Source organism: Sminthopsis crassicaudata, chromosome 1 (genome assembly GCF_048593235.1).
Source record: "Sminthopsis crassicaudata isolate SCR6 chromosome 1, ASM4859323v1, whole genome shotgun sequence".
NCBI lineage: Eukaryota > Metazoa > Chordata > Mammalia > Dasyuromorphia > Dasyuridae > Sminthopsis > Sminthopsis crassicaudata.
Genome location: NC_133617.1, coordinates 497,823,409 through 497,839,019, shown reverse-complemented (window position 1 = coordinate 497,839,019; position 15,611 = coordinate 497,823,409).

The following is a 15,611-nucleotide window of genomic DNA, read 5'->3' as shown; positions in this document are numbered from 1 at the left end:
CTTTTAATAAGAGAAATGCAAATTAAAACATCTCTGAGATATCATCTGTCAGATTGAACAATATGACCAAAAAAAAAAGGGGAAAGCAATAAATGTTGGAGAGAATGTGGGAAAACGAGGACATTAATGCCCTGTTGGTACAGTTCTGAACTGATCCAACTATTCTGGAAGGCAATTTAGAACTATGCCCAAAGGATAACCAATGCATGCATTCCCTTTGACCTAGCAATGCTACTACTAAGTCTGTATCTCAAAGAGATCATAAAAAGGGAAAAGGACCTACATCTGCAAAAATATTTATAGCAATGCTTTTTTTGTGGTGGCAAAATATTGGAAACCAAGGGAATGCTGTATAAGCTGTGGGAGATAAATGTACTGGATACCATTATGCAATAAGAAATGAATAGACTAATTTTAGAAAATTTTAGAAAAGCCTAGAACAACTTGTATGAATTGATGTAAAATGAAATGAGCAGAATCAGGAAAACATTGTTCACAGTATTAACAACATTGTTTGATGATCAATTATGATTGATTTAGCTCTTCTCAGTAACAGAATGATCAAAAAAAGTACAAAGGACTGACAAAGGAAAATGCTGCCTTTAACCAAGTAAAGAACTAATGGAACTTTGAATACACATAAACATTTACTTTATTCTTTCTTATGTTTTTTCTTTTGATCTATTCTTTCACAACTATGATTAATATGGAAAAAGGTTTTACGTGATATCACTTACATAAACTGTATCAAAATGCCTACCATCTGTAGAAGAGGGAAAAATTTTGAAATTTAAAATTTTGTAAGAACAAATGTTAAAAATTTTCTTAACATGTAACTAAGGAAAAATAAAATACTATTAAGAAAAAAGAACTGGAGCAAAGATATAAGAGGATATCCATAGTCAGTAGGTATAGAACAAATGAGGAATCAACAAAAAAAGACCAAGAATGGTCAGACAAACAAGAAGTGTACCAGAAGAGAACAATGTCAGGAAAAATTAGGAAAGATATGAGGATACAGTGATAAACAATATCAAATGCTGCAAAGGTCAAAATAGGTTAGAATGTATTGGGCAGTTAAGAGAGAATGGCTGTCTTTGGAGAGGGGGATTTTAGGTCAGAATTATGAGGTCAGAAGTCTGGTTGCAGAAGGTTTAGAACAGAGTGAGAGGAGAAGATGTGGAGCCACACTGAAGACTATTTTCTTGAATGTGTATTTAAATGTGTATTTAAATGATTCTGGAGGTTAAGGAACCACTGGAATTTATTGAATAGGTAAGTAGCATAGTTCTATCTTCATGTTAGGAAAATAACTTTGGCATCTGTGCAAAGGATAGATTGGAATGTGGAGAGATTTGAAGGAAGAACAATTAAGAAGCCAGTACAATAGCTGAGATGAAAGGTAATGATGGCTTGAATTATAAATATAGCCATATGATTAGAAAAAAGAGAACAGATGCAATAGTTGTACAGGAAGAAAAAATTACTGAACATATATGAGATGAGTCAAAGATGGTGTCAGGATTATGAACTTGGATAATTAGAGAGGTAATGGTGACCTTAACTGAGATAAATAAATTCCAAAGCAGGTGTCTTTGGTATATAGGTAATGAGTACTGTTTTCAATATGTTGAACTTGACATATCTATAGGATATTCAAAGTATCCAATAGGCAGTTTGTAATGTGGGACAAATTTAGGAGAGAGAGTAGGGCAGGATTTACTGAGAGTTATCACATAAACTTGATAATTAAATCCATGAATTTATTCTCTTCTATGATGTTTTTCTGTCCTGGTTTCCTTCCTACTTGTTTCTTTAACTTCTTTTACCTTTTCATCTTCCTGTAACTCCCTAAGTGTGGGTATTCCCTAAAATAATTTCATAAGCCCTCTTTTCTTTATATACTGTCTTCTTTGGTGATATATCTCCATAGATTCAATTACCATTGATTTCTTCCTAAGTGATTTTCCTATTTATGTATCCAAATTTTTTTTTCTCTTCCCTTAATTCTAACCTTGTATATCTAATAGCTTGATGGAAAGCTCCATTTAGATTTTTTCCACTGACATTTCAAATTCAAGATATCCTGAGATGAATTAATCTTTCCTCCAAAACAGATTTCTTCTCCATCCCCCAAAATTTCTGTTAAAAGCACCACATTTTTGTAAAAAAAAAAAACTTATTCAAATTAATAACTCATCTTAGACTACTATCTCCCCCTTACTTTATCCTTCTAGTTGCCAAAATCTGTTAATTCTATTTCAACAATATCTCTTGCATATATATATATATTTCTGACTATACTGCCTCTATCACGATTTGATAATTTGACATCCTTTATCATTAATAAGTACTTATTATATGCTAGGTACTATACTAAGCAGTGAAGATACAAAAATAGCAGAAATGGTCCTTGACCTCAAGCATCTTACATTCTAATGAAGGAAACAACATCAAAATAAACAAGATATACAAAATATAAGCAGAATAGTTGGAAGGTAGCCTCAGAGGGATTATAACTTCCTAACTCGTTTCTCTGCTTTAATTCTTTGTTCTTTGTGATTAATCTTTCATATCACCAGCAAAATAATCTGCTAATTTCCCTACCCAGCTCAAAAGAAAAATGAAAATTCAGTGATTCTTTATTGTTAGAAGGATGAAATACAGTCTCTAAATTTAGCCATCATTGAGGGGAGCAATCATTGAGAAAAAGGCACCTATCTTCCTTTCCACTCCCAACACCAACCACTAACAATGGCTAATAATATACAGATAAATTGGAAGGCTCTGGAGGTGTCAGTTTCTAGCCCAGTCCTCAATGCCATAATACTGAAAAGCAAACTTCATGGACATGTGATCCTATATCTGCATCTGTAAGTGCTGGAGTTATTTACTGAAAACCCAGAAAAGAGAATCTTTACCACCAAAAGCTGGGAACTATTCAATTGTTCAACATCAGAAAATTATATGATTTTATTTGTGAATCACCTAGCCCCAAAAATCCTCCTTCGAAAGACATGTAGGGGTCTCCACATCTGACCTCCATGTACCTTTCCTGCCTTATTTTACCTAACACACAATTGCTCAATACATGTTAATTGATTAGATAATTGAGTTGTAGTAAAAGTTAAGATTTTCTAATGATGATGTCACATAATCATTTACACTAGTATAATATTTTAAAGATTACAGACTATTTTTTAATGTATTAGATACTAGTTGAGGAACTAGATATATTCGTGAAAAGACAACTAACAATGGAAAATATTATTTAAAAATTTCATATCTGTGATACAGATTCTGCAGAACTCTTAGAGTTTAGAAGAGAGATTGATTTGCCATTGATTTTGATTTTCAGAAGAGGATGCTTAGATGAAGTAGGACTTGAATTAGATCTTGAAGGACATTTAGATTAAAAAGGCAAACATTTCTGGATACACAGAACATTAACATTTTTTTTGATTGACATCTTGAAAGAGAGTCATAAGATCTTGAGCTAGTCTTTGGATAGATGAAGAAAGGAAGAAGGCAATACTCGGGGTTAAATATCACTAATAACTTAGTTTGAATATAGAATGAGAAAGTTTCAGAATTAAATATTAATTTAATTTGATGTAATCCAGGCTCTTGGCCCTAGGAAAATAAATTTTACAAAGTTAAAGGAGGACTTTGTGCTCTTGGGGAAAACAATCCAGTACATTAAGTGATCAAAGAACAGTCATGCAGTTATCAAGAAAAAAAAAAAAGAGAAATTGTTATGATAATTTTTCAAAGCTTTTGTTGGGAATCTCTTGGCATATGGAGTACATTAAACCTTTTTTTCTTTCCCAGAGAATATCACTAATCAATGCAATGCCTCCTTGGAATTTCCTGTAAATTTTATGGGAATCTCACTACAACAAGCTTTACTAACTTCACCTGCCTGGGATTGATTTGTGAAAGAATAATTCTGTATTCTATGTGTTACACAAATGGAAGAGATATGGCTCCTGATTTTGCTGAAAGAACATTGAGTCAAGTAAATTTAAGAATTGAAAAGGAATGCCAGTTTGTAGGAATGCAATAGAGAAAGAGACAGACAGAGAAACAAACAGGCAGATAGACAGAAAGACAATTATGGTCTCAGAGCTAAATATATGGAAGAGCTAGACCATATCGTGTCCCTTGACTTCCAGCACCAGCAGCCCTTAAAACTACTGAGATGGGACTACATTTCAATGAAATCATTCTCTTTTCAGATTTCATAATTCTAATCAGTATAACTTTTTTGGTTTCTCTATGTTGCTTTCTTTGATAAAGGTATTTACTAGCTATTCATAATGGTCTTTTGTGTAACTAGTATTCTTTAGTGTCACCTAAATTGCTCAATAGATTATTCTTTCCTCATCCTCCAAGAAGGCCACTACCAAAAAAAGAAGAGGGAAGAAGTTCAATAAAAAGAACCAAAAATTCAGGTACATTAAATTCAGGTACATAAGTGTTAGCATTTATGTACTTCTAGGATATTTTCCCTCTTTCCTCAAAGACGTCAGTACCAGAGCACAATCTATGTGTCCTTCCCAGCTCCTGCCCTAATATTAGAGGATTTCAATATAGATGGATAGATAAATCTATGTAAATCTATCTATAGATCTATCAAAATATGTAGATCTATTAACATTTTGATCTTTTTGTCTCTCTCTCTATATATATATATACATATACACACACACATATATATATACACATATCTATTTGTCTGTGTATGTATATTACTCAACTACCCTCATTTCCTTAACCTACTCACTTCTTGTGACTTACTCTTCCTCACCTCAGCTACACACACAGAGAGTCATACTATTGATCTTGCCATCACCCACAAATGTACCACTTCCATGCTCAAGAACTCTGAAAGCCCTTTATCAAACCATAATTTATTGATTTTCCACCTCTTCATCTGCCTTTTCATATCATACCAAACTTATTCTTTGTCCAAATATTGTTCTTCATTCTTACCATGGTTTCTAAAGTTTCTGCTCTTCAGTTCTTTCCCAGACCATCCCCTTTGCACTAATCATTCTTTCCTCTCCCCTATCTCATCCCCTTGGTGAGTCAGCTCATTTCTTCTCTTGAATCTCTGGTTCCTTTATCATATCATCAATTGTTTTCTGCAAATCTCAGCCCTGGATGACTCCCATCATCTAACATCTTTGTTTCCATACATGTGCTGTTAAAAGAAGGTGAAAAATTCAGCCATCTGATTAGGGCCACCACAAATTTTTGTTCTGTCACTTCAACTGGGACCTCACTGCTGCTAGGTAATCTTATCAGACCTTCATCAGAAATTAACTATCCCATTTTCTGTAGTGATTCTTCCAAACCTTTTCATCCCTCCTCAAAGCCTGGTAATTCCTCCTTACTTACCTTCTCAGCTGAGAATCTTGCCTAATATTTAATGAAAAAATAATGCTATTTAATAAGAGTTTTTCCTTCTCCCCTTCATATCACTCATATCTGCCATTATCTCCTGCTTCACTTACTATCTCACATGATTCCTGTCCAGAACAAACTCTACTATCCACCATGTTGTCTCCTTCAAGACATTGTATTTTCTATCATCCCCACTCTCTTGTCTTCAGTGTTTCCCTATTGCCTACAATAGACAAAAAATCTTCACTTGATTCTTCTACCATTTGAACTCTCATCCTATATATCTTTCTTCTGTCTAGATTTTCCAGACACCATTTTCTCCTGTTCATCATTCCCAAACTGAACCCATTGTCTTCCCTTTTAAGGCCTTCCTGTTCCAAACTTCCCCATCCTCCCAGTTCCTCAAGCTTGCAGCCTAAATATCATTTCAACTCTTTATGCTCTTTCAGCCTTCATTACCGACCTGCTACCAAGATCTGTTGATTTCACCTTTGCAACACCTCTCAAATAAGCTCCCTTCTTTTCTTTGATGCTATTGTAATCCATCACTTTGCTCTTGGATTATTATAAGGGCCTGATGGTGAGTCTGCCAGCCACAAGTTTCTTTTCACTTCAATCCATCCTCAAGTTGCTGAAATGATTTTATTTCTCTTTTTTAATTTTAAGTTTATTTATTTTTAATACACATTGCTTTATGAATCCTCTTGGGAGAGAAAAATCAGAACAAAAGGAAAAAAAAAAACATGGGAGAGATTTAAAAAAAAACAGGAAAAAAAGAAGTGAACTTAGCATGTATTGATTTACATTCATTCTCCTTCTTTTTTGGGGGAGGGGGGATTTTCTGTCCAAAGTCTATTGGGATTGCTTTGGATCACTGAACCTCTGAGAAGAACCAAGCCTTTCATAGTTGATCATTGCACATTCTTGCTGTTATTGTGTACAATGTATTCCTTGTTCTGCTTGTTTCGCTCAGCATCAGTTCATGTAAATCTTTCCAGGCCTTTCTATAATTAGCTTGTTCATCATTTTTTAATAGAACAATAATATTCCATTACTTTCGTGTACCACAGCTTGTCAAGTGATTTTCTTAAAGCATCTATCAAATCATGTGACCTTCATATTCAATAAATATAAATAATATATGATATGTAATAATATAAATAATATATTAAAAATCAGAAATTTTTTTCATTCCAAATCTATCATTTTCCAATTCATTATCTTCAAGAATTTTTTTATTGTAACAAAACATAAGATTATCCAAATTTCTAGGTGTGACACCAATAAAACCTGTATTATCTTTTTTCTGATCTGCAGGATATTATTATAATAGTAATGTGATGTCCTATTGAGAATCTAACTGGGAAGACTTCCCAAAAGGCTAAAACTTGTCCCATGGGTCAAATGTAACCCAATTGGAGTACAGGTTTTCAACCCAATTGAACATTTTGATAAAATAAAGCAAAACTTTTAAAAACCTCATCTAATTAGGTAGCACACTTGAAATAATGTGTGACTAATTATCATTGGGCATTATACTAAGATTTGAAGTAATTAGTAGTTTAAGCCAGATATCATTAATTACATTTTTAAATTAATAGGGACACATCATATATAGATTTTGGATCAATGAACCACTACTGAAAAGCCTGGATACCCTTGATCTTGACTTAGCAAGTAGATTAGACTAGAGGGAAATTCAGCTTGATAAGGGACATATGGGTGCCAGCTGCTGTTTTGTGAATTATCCGAGTTATCTGAAACCTCTGTTCTTCCTGGAAAGTGACAATATAGTAAATTTCTTTCTGGCACATTTTGAATGATGAATTTTCTGAGGAAAACAGGAAATGTATGATAAGGTAAAAGCCAGAGATGTTTGACCACTTTTCTAAATTCCTGGGGAAAGCAGAACAGAGATGGGTTTTGAGGGTTCACTTTCAGTGTGATCAATGGCATAGACAATTTTGTTCCTTTTCTTTAAGAGAGACAGAGACAGAGACAGACAGAGATAGAGGTAAATAGAGACAGAGACAGACATAGAGACAGAGACAATTTTGTTTTCTAATGAATTGTTTCCATTATAATTTAATTATATTAATTTTGTTCTGGGAGAAGGTTACTGGGGCAGTGGTTCAGTGGGTAGAGCACTGGCTCTGAAGTCAAGAGGACCTGAGTTCAAATCTGGCCTCAGACACTTAACACACTAGCCCTGTGACCTCCAGTAAGCAACTTAACAACAATAAAAGGAAGCTAATCAGTTTTATGTAATCAAAACTATCCTTTATCCACTGTAATTATCTCTATCCTTTATTTGGTCTAGAACATTTCCTCTATTCATGGTTGTGGAAGATATTTCCTTCCCTGCTCTTTTTTTTTCTGAAATATATTTTTATTTATAACTTGTTTTTACATGGCACACATTTGACCCTTTATTGCTCCCCATCTCTTCTCATAGAGAGCCATCCCATATAGTAAAGAATATTTTTTACATTCTTTTAAAATTTTTTCTTGTTGTTGTTATACATGTACTTAATTTTTTTTTTTAACACACATTTCTTTATGTATAATGTTGGGAGAGAAAAATCAGAATGGGAGAGAAAAATCAGAACAAAAGGGAAAAACCATGAGAGAAAAAGAACAGAAGAAAAAGAAAAAAAAGAAACTAAACATTAGCATATGTTGATTTACATTCAGTCTCTGGAGAGGGCCAGGTATACTTGAAACAAGTTATCTTAAAACAAGGTATTAACTCAGTGGAATAGGTGTCAACTTGTAGAACTATACTAAGTACTAAGTACATATAAACTAGAGAATCATTATCTCAATTCCACTGAGGATTCAATTCTACTTAATTCCTTCCCAGGAAGGGAGGTGGAAACACCAAACAAGATATACTTAGCAGGTTTCCTCTGGGCCTAAGGGTCTTATTTGAAAAAGGTATACACAAATCCATCAGCTTGGGAGATATTACAAAGCATATAGTAATATAACACAGGTTAGCAGTGATGTAACAAACAACATGAGGAATTATACATGTCCATAAGTCCTAGAAGGAGGGTATATAAATAACAATCACATATATGCCTCCTTCAGCCATCACTTCACATGTCAGGGAATCTAATGATTCCTGCTGGTTTTGAAGTTCTGTAACAGTCTTATCGACAATTTTTGATGTTCATGAGTCAAACACCATACACATTGGGTTAACAGTCATGCTCTTTCAGTGGCACATGTAGTCAGTGATGGCACTACCCATTGTTTTCTTGGGTCTTCTTCGTTTCAAGGGTCTGTTCCATCTCTCTTTGATGGACAAGGCGAATACGGCTCGTTGGCACCCATCTGATTTCTTCTCCGTCTGTGGAGATACAAGCAAACCCTCTCCCCCAAGCAGTTAACATATCTGGTCCCTTCCATTCACTACTTTCTGAGTCTCTCCACACCACCTGGCGATTATCTAAAGATAGTGTTGCTGCTCGCACTGGACACTGCCCTTCTGGAGGGTTATAAAACCTGTCTGCCAGAACCAGTGAATCTTTGTCAAAAATCAAGAAATTAATAGTATAAAGAGCTAAATTTAGAAGTTCTCTAGGGTTACCTGTGGCTCCTCCTTTCTTTTGTTTTTGGAGAAACATTCTAATGTCTCTGTTTTTCCTCTCTACTGTTGCCTGCCCTTGAGGATTAAAGGGTATGCCAGTGGTATGTAAAATCTTATACTGTGCACAAAAGTGTGCAAAATGTTTAGAAATATATGCAAGTCCATTGTCTGTTTGTATTGCTTGTGGCACACCTATAATTGCAAAAGCTTGTATAAGGAATTCAGTGACCACTCGGACTGTCTCTTTTGCTGCTGGCATTGCAAAAGTGAATCCTGAAAAGGTGTCTACCACCACGTGGATAAAAGACAGACGACCAAAAGATTTATAATGGGTCACATCCATTTGCCAAATTTCATTGGGTCTCAAACCACGAGGGTTCTTCCCTGGAAGGAGCATAGGAGCGTGGAAAGGAAGGCAAGCTGGACAGGCTTTTACTATACTTCTAGCTTCCTCTCTTGTTATTCCAAACTGCAGATGTATTTTTGCTAAGAGAATGTCAAATGGAGTCACAAGGAGTCATACACTACTGAAATAACTGAACAATCTTTTATTTTCTTTTTCATACACAGCCCCCAAAGTAACTTTTAGTAGTTTAAAATAATATTAAAACTTATGGGACAACTTGTGTTTATTTGCTTTTGTCTGTCTTAATGTATTATACTTATATTATTTTGTTAATTCCACTTTGTTTTGCTATTTATTTGTATATGTGTTACTGTTCCAGCAGATTTTATTTTGGAGTTATTAGTTGTTTGTTATGAGTCCTTTACTTTTGCTTTGCTCTTTTAACCTCAGTCTCAAAGGTTATTGATATGAAATTCTTTCCTAATTGGTAGAGATGGATGACTCTTTCTAAGCAATTCTGTCTTCCCTTAATTTCCAACAATAAGAGGAGAGTCTTATGCCATTAGGCTTTGAAATTTGGATTATATTCTTATTCGTATTTGTTTGTATTCTGTAAATATGAGTGTACTGCTGTGAGCTGTACATAAATTAGGACTTTCATACAATTTAGATTTTCAGTCAATGAAGTATCCTGTCAAATATGCTATACTATCCAAATATTTTATATCTGCACTTAATGTATAGTCACCCTAAAGTGATTACTTGGGATTCAGGATTAATCACCCTTGTCATACTTAATTGCTTGTGTTTATGTTGATGTCTAAATATATAATTCGAAACATCAAATATCCCCAGCTGGTTTTTTAAAGGATGGAATGTTACAAACATCAAAGACAAGTTTTTGTTTGTTTGTTTGATTTTTTGTGGGTAGAAGGTCTTTACTGTCTGGATGCCTCCATTCTGAGAGATTTTGGAATCAAATAATCTTCAAAACAACAATACTATTTTCCCTTTAACTAGAAGAGAAAGGTTGGGAGAAGAGGTTAACAGGATGAGTGAAGGACATTAACTATGCTTTTAGTATTCTAGTTCAAGAGAGTGATTAAAGTGAGAGGAGGATTGGGAAGCAGACAAATTAGCCTAGGTTTGAACTCTAGACAGAACTCCAATGTTGTGGCCACAGCTTTTTTTCAGACAATTTAATGGAACAGCCCAAAGCCATGTCTGGAACAAATTTGCTGTTGTGAATTTTTTGTCCAATGCACTCTAATAGAAAACCGTGATATGCTTGTCTTTTCTATCACTCCTTCATTTCTCTGTTCTCTGAGGGGGAAGTATGAGAAAAGGAGGGAAGATATTAAATCTCTTATCAATCAGTACTAGAAAGAATGTATCAGTCTTCTTCCCTTTGCCTCCATTCACCATCCCACAGACTTTCTAAAGCAAAATACCTATTTCTGGGACATCTAGTGCCAAAATGTCAGAGTGAGGAAGTAACCCTTTGAAGCCCTTCCAAATTCCCCTCAAAACAACTAGAAAATCCCCTCAAAATTTATCTGGGAGCTGGAAAACAGTTAACTAATCTGAGAGTAAAGGTATATCTCCCAGTAGAGGAAAAGAAATGAGGTCCAAGAACAGCAGCAGCCAGCCTTACAGCAGGAGATCTGCAGCAAGACTTCAGCCTGGGTAATCCATTATAGAGGCCCCAACCTCTTGTAAATCAGCAGCCCCCTAAACAAGTAAGTAGTCTGCATAGAGAGCAAGGCCTCACCTCAGTGACCCCATACCCAGGCCTTGACCCTATTGCTAATCAGTAGTAAAGCCTTGTCCTAGAACTGTCCAAAAAAAGTCAATATGATGAGGAAAGATATACAAAAATTTACCAATGAAAATAACTCCCTAAAAAATTAGGATTAGACAAATGACAAAGGAAGTAGAAAATCTAACTGAAGAAAATAATTCCTGAAAAATTACAATTTTTTGGAACTCGAGATCTTACAAAAATTAATGTTGAAAACAATCTCTACATGTAATTGAGGAAAAGAAAATACTATTGTTATAAAAATAGAATTTAACAAGAAACTAATAACTCTATGAAACTTCAAGATATAATGCAAAATAAAAAGGTTTTAGAAATAGAATTAAATATAAAATTTCTCATCGGAAAAAACAGCTGATCAAAAAAAAAAAGATTCAAGAGAGATAATATAAGAATTATTGGATTATCTAAAAGTCATGATCAAAAAATAAGCCTGGACAGAACAGAAGGGAGTACAAGGGATAATATTATAAAAAATTACCTATGCATATGTACTGTCAAAAATGTTATAATTATAATATTAATTTTAAAAATAAGCCTGGACAATATCTTTCAAGAAATTATTAAAGAAAATGGCCCTGTTATATTAGAACTAGAAGAGAAAAATAGAAATTGAAAGAATTCACCAATCTCCACCTTTAAAAGATACCAAAATGAAAATCACTAGGACCATCATAGCTAAATTTCGGAATTCACAGATAAAGGACAAAGTATTGCAAGCACCCAATTTGGTTGGCAGCTTCCACATTAAAGAACTGGAGGACTTGGAATAGGGAAAAGGAGTTAGGATTACAATGAAGAATCAACCAGTAAAATTGAATATAATCTGTGATAGGGAAGCTTATTTAATAAAATAGAGAACTTTCAAACATTCCTTTAAGAAATCAGAGCTATACAAAAATTGACTTCCAAATACAAGACTCAAAGGAAATATAAAAAAGTAAAACCAAAAATAAGAAAGAGAAAACAAGTCAGTATGGTTAACCATTTATATTTCTCTATGGCAAGGTAATATTTGCAACTCAACAACTTTATTACTATTGGAGAATTAAGAGTATATGTAGACAGAGGGTATGTGAAAACAGGGTAGCAATTCTGATCTCAGCAAAGCAAAAGCAAAAAATAAATCTAATCAAAAGAGATAAAAAGGAAACTCTAATTTGCTGAAAGATACAATCTACAATGAAGTCATATCTATACTAAACATTTGCATCAAATGACATAATAATCCATTTTTTAAAGAAGTTTTCTTATTTACAAGAGAAAATAGATAATAAAACTATACTAATAAGGGAACTCAACTTACCTGTCTCAGAATTAGATAAATCTAAAAAAAAAAAAAAAAAAACAAGAAAGAAATTAATAAGTTGAATAAAATTCTGGAAAAATTAGGAATGGGGTAGAGCCAAGAGAGCAGAGAGAAGCCAGTAAGTTGCCAGACCTCTCCCCAGCTTCCTTCAGAAACAATTTTAAATCAAGCCTCTAAACAGATTCTAGGATAATAAAATCCACAAAAAAGATAGAATAAAGCAATTTTCTAGCTTAAGAGCTTAGAAGAACTTCAGAAAAGTTTATCTCATGTGAGTAAAAGGGGAGTATAGTCCTGCACAAATGATGTCTGGGGAAAAAAATGTGGAATCCTGACCTAGCAAGCCAGATGGCAAATTGTGAGTCCCAGAATCCTGGCACAACAAATGAAATTAGGCTGGGTCATCCTATCATAATGGGCAAGGCACAAATTCTTGAAAGTCTGGCAGGAAAAGCTAATTACTAGGCTTCTGGTTCCCAGCATAAGAAGCTTGGGAACCATGCCCTCTGCATCCCAGAAGCAGAATTCAACTTTAAAAGACATGAAAAAAAAGTTTAAAAATGAGCAAGAAATAGAAAAGAACTTAAACCATGGAAAGCTACTATGAACATAATCTCAGAAGAGGATAACAGTCAAAATGCTTACTGGTAAAGCCTCAAAAGCAAATATGAAATTGTCTCAAGCCCAAAAAAGTCCTCCTGGAATTTAGAGATAGTGGGAAGGGTATATACTGTTTAGTCCAGCAGAACTCTGCTGACATGTCTGGTTCAGCTCCTCATCCCTCCTAGGAGCATCTCGACCTTCCTGAGTAGTCATAGGGCATTACAACCTGTATTGTAATTAAAGCAGAATTATAATAAAGTGGCAAGGAAACATCTACACACAATAGCAAGTTGTTTTTGTGGTCTCACATGCACAGTATCCTATAGTTAGCACATGTACAGTGTGCTATAGTTATGTAAGTGTATTAGGGTATATGAGACTGAGAAAATTTTGAATAAATGGATTCCAGTTTGACCATCTTCATGAATTCATTCCTTCACTCCTCACCCATAGTCAAGATTTGTGATAGTACCAAAATCCTCCAACGAGCAGGTCCAGACATTTGGCGTTTAACATGGAGCCCTGGAAAGCAGGGCATACAGCAGCTCAACTGATAAGAACATTTCGAGTTTGGGTGGGGAGCCCCCATGACCCAGGAACAGTGTAAGTTTAAAAAAAAAACAAAAACAAAAACAAAAAAACAGGCAAGTGGGAAGATTTGGTAAGGGCTAATCTAGTCACTTTTGTTTTCCAGCCAAAATGGGGCAAGTGATAACAAAAGAGCCTCCCTGTCAAGGGAAGTTATAAAGAATACTTGGTTAGGTTAAATCCCACATGTAAGAAAAAAGAAAGCTTTTAATGTGGGGTGTCAAACAAGAAAGTAGGGATGGCCACAGCCCTAGAGGGTATGGCATGTGGGGCAGAGATGGAGATAATTGTGCTGGGAGGTTTGAGGGACGTGGAGCTTCCCTGTTTCTCAGCCAGCCTTCACTTTCACCTACAGGGACACATGTCCTTGGGGTATCCTCGGCTTCCTGATTTTCCTCCCTCAACTCTACCTTTGTGGGCCATAGAAGGAGGTGGTGACTCCATCAGAACCACCAGCACAACACAGCAATTTTGCCCTTCTCCTATGTCCAGATTGTAAGAGCATTAGTTAAAGGGAAGGGAGGAGGCACTGGATACATTTTTATTTAGATAGAAATTTGAAGATAAAAAGGGAGTGTTTACTCCTTTTGTAGTAATAAAATACCCACCAATCTGTGGGGAAGAGACATTTTACAGCAATTGGGATTATAATTTAGCATGGATTTATAGGCAGGGCTTCTGTTGAAGACCTGCCAGCTCCTAAACCAATCCCCATTTTAAGTTAATACACCACTGTGGGTGGAAGAGTGGCTCTTATCCAGTGAAAAAATTCAGACTTATTAGATGTAGTACAGGAGCAACTTGACTAAGGATATCTACAACCTTCTCTAAATTCTTGGAATTTACCTGTTTTTGCTGTAAAAAAGAAATCAGGACAATGGAGGATGTTGACTGATTTGAGGAAAGTGAATGAACAAATGGAAACTATGGGAATTCTTCAGCTCGGGCTTCCATCTCCTACCCAATTGTCTAAGGAATGGCTTCTTTGGGTTATAAATATTAAGGATTATTTCTATTCTATCCCTCTAGATAAGGAGGATATGAAAAGATTTGTTTTTTTCAGTGCCCAGTGTTAATTTAGCCGAGTCTTAAAAAACATATGAATGGACAGTTTTGCCACAAGGAATGTAAAATAGCCCTACTATGTGTCAGATTATGTGGCTGCTGCTCTTCCTAAGAAAAGCATTTACAATTACATGTAGTGTAGTAATGTGATATAAACTGTGTCCCCTTTAATCTTTGGGGTTACCCTGATATAAACTGTGTCTCTTTTAACCTGGGTGGGAAAAGGGTCAGAAAGGAACCTTTGGGGGAAGGGTACTCTTGGGTCTCAAACTCTCCTGGTTTCTGGGAGAGCCACTCCCACTCTTAAGGAAACTCCCAGATAAATAATCTCATTCACTTGGAAATCTGAGCCAAAAATCTGAACTAAGGAGCTCCCAGCCAGGACAAACCCCATAAAACCAAAGGCCTGTCAGTCCTAATCAGGAGGTTGCTGCTAAGAAAGCTGTTTTCTTAGTGTAAATAAACCCATTCTTGCCACAAACTTCGAGCCTGCATTCATTGGGGTTTGTGAATTATTTTGAAAAGCCTGCACAACCAGCCAGGGGGGATCCAATTGCTATTAGGGGATCTCTCAAACCTCAATTCTCACACCCCATCACATAGATAATATATTAGGGTGTGCCCCTGAGGAGCAAATGTTAGAAGCATGCCTACAAAAAAACCATAGAAATACTAAGGAACTACCAATTGTATATAGTCCCAGAAAAAATTCAAAGGCATACTTCTTTTCAATTTTTAGGATATGAAATATGACCTAAGTTGCTTATAATACAAAAGCTTTCTTTAAGAACACAGAAGTTGAACACCTTAAATGGCTTTCAGAAATTGATATGAAATATCCAATGGATCCAGTGTTAGGCTTAATTACTTATCAATT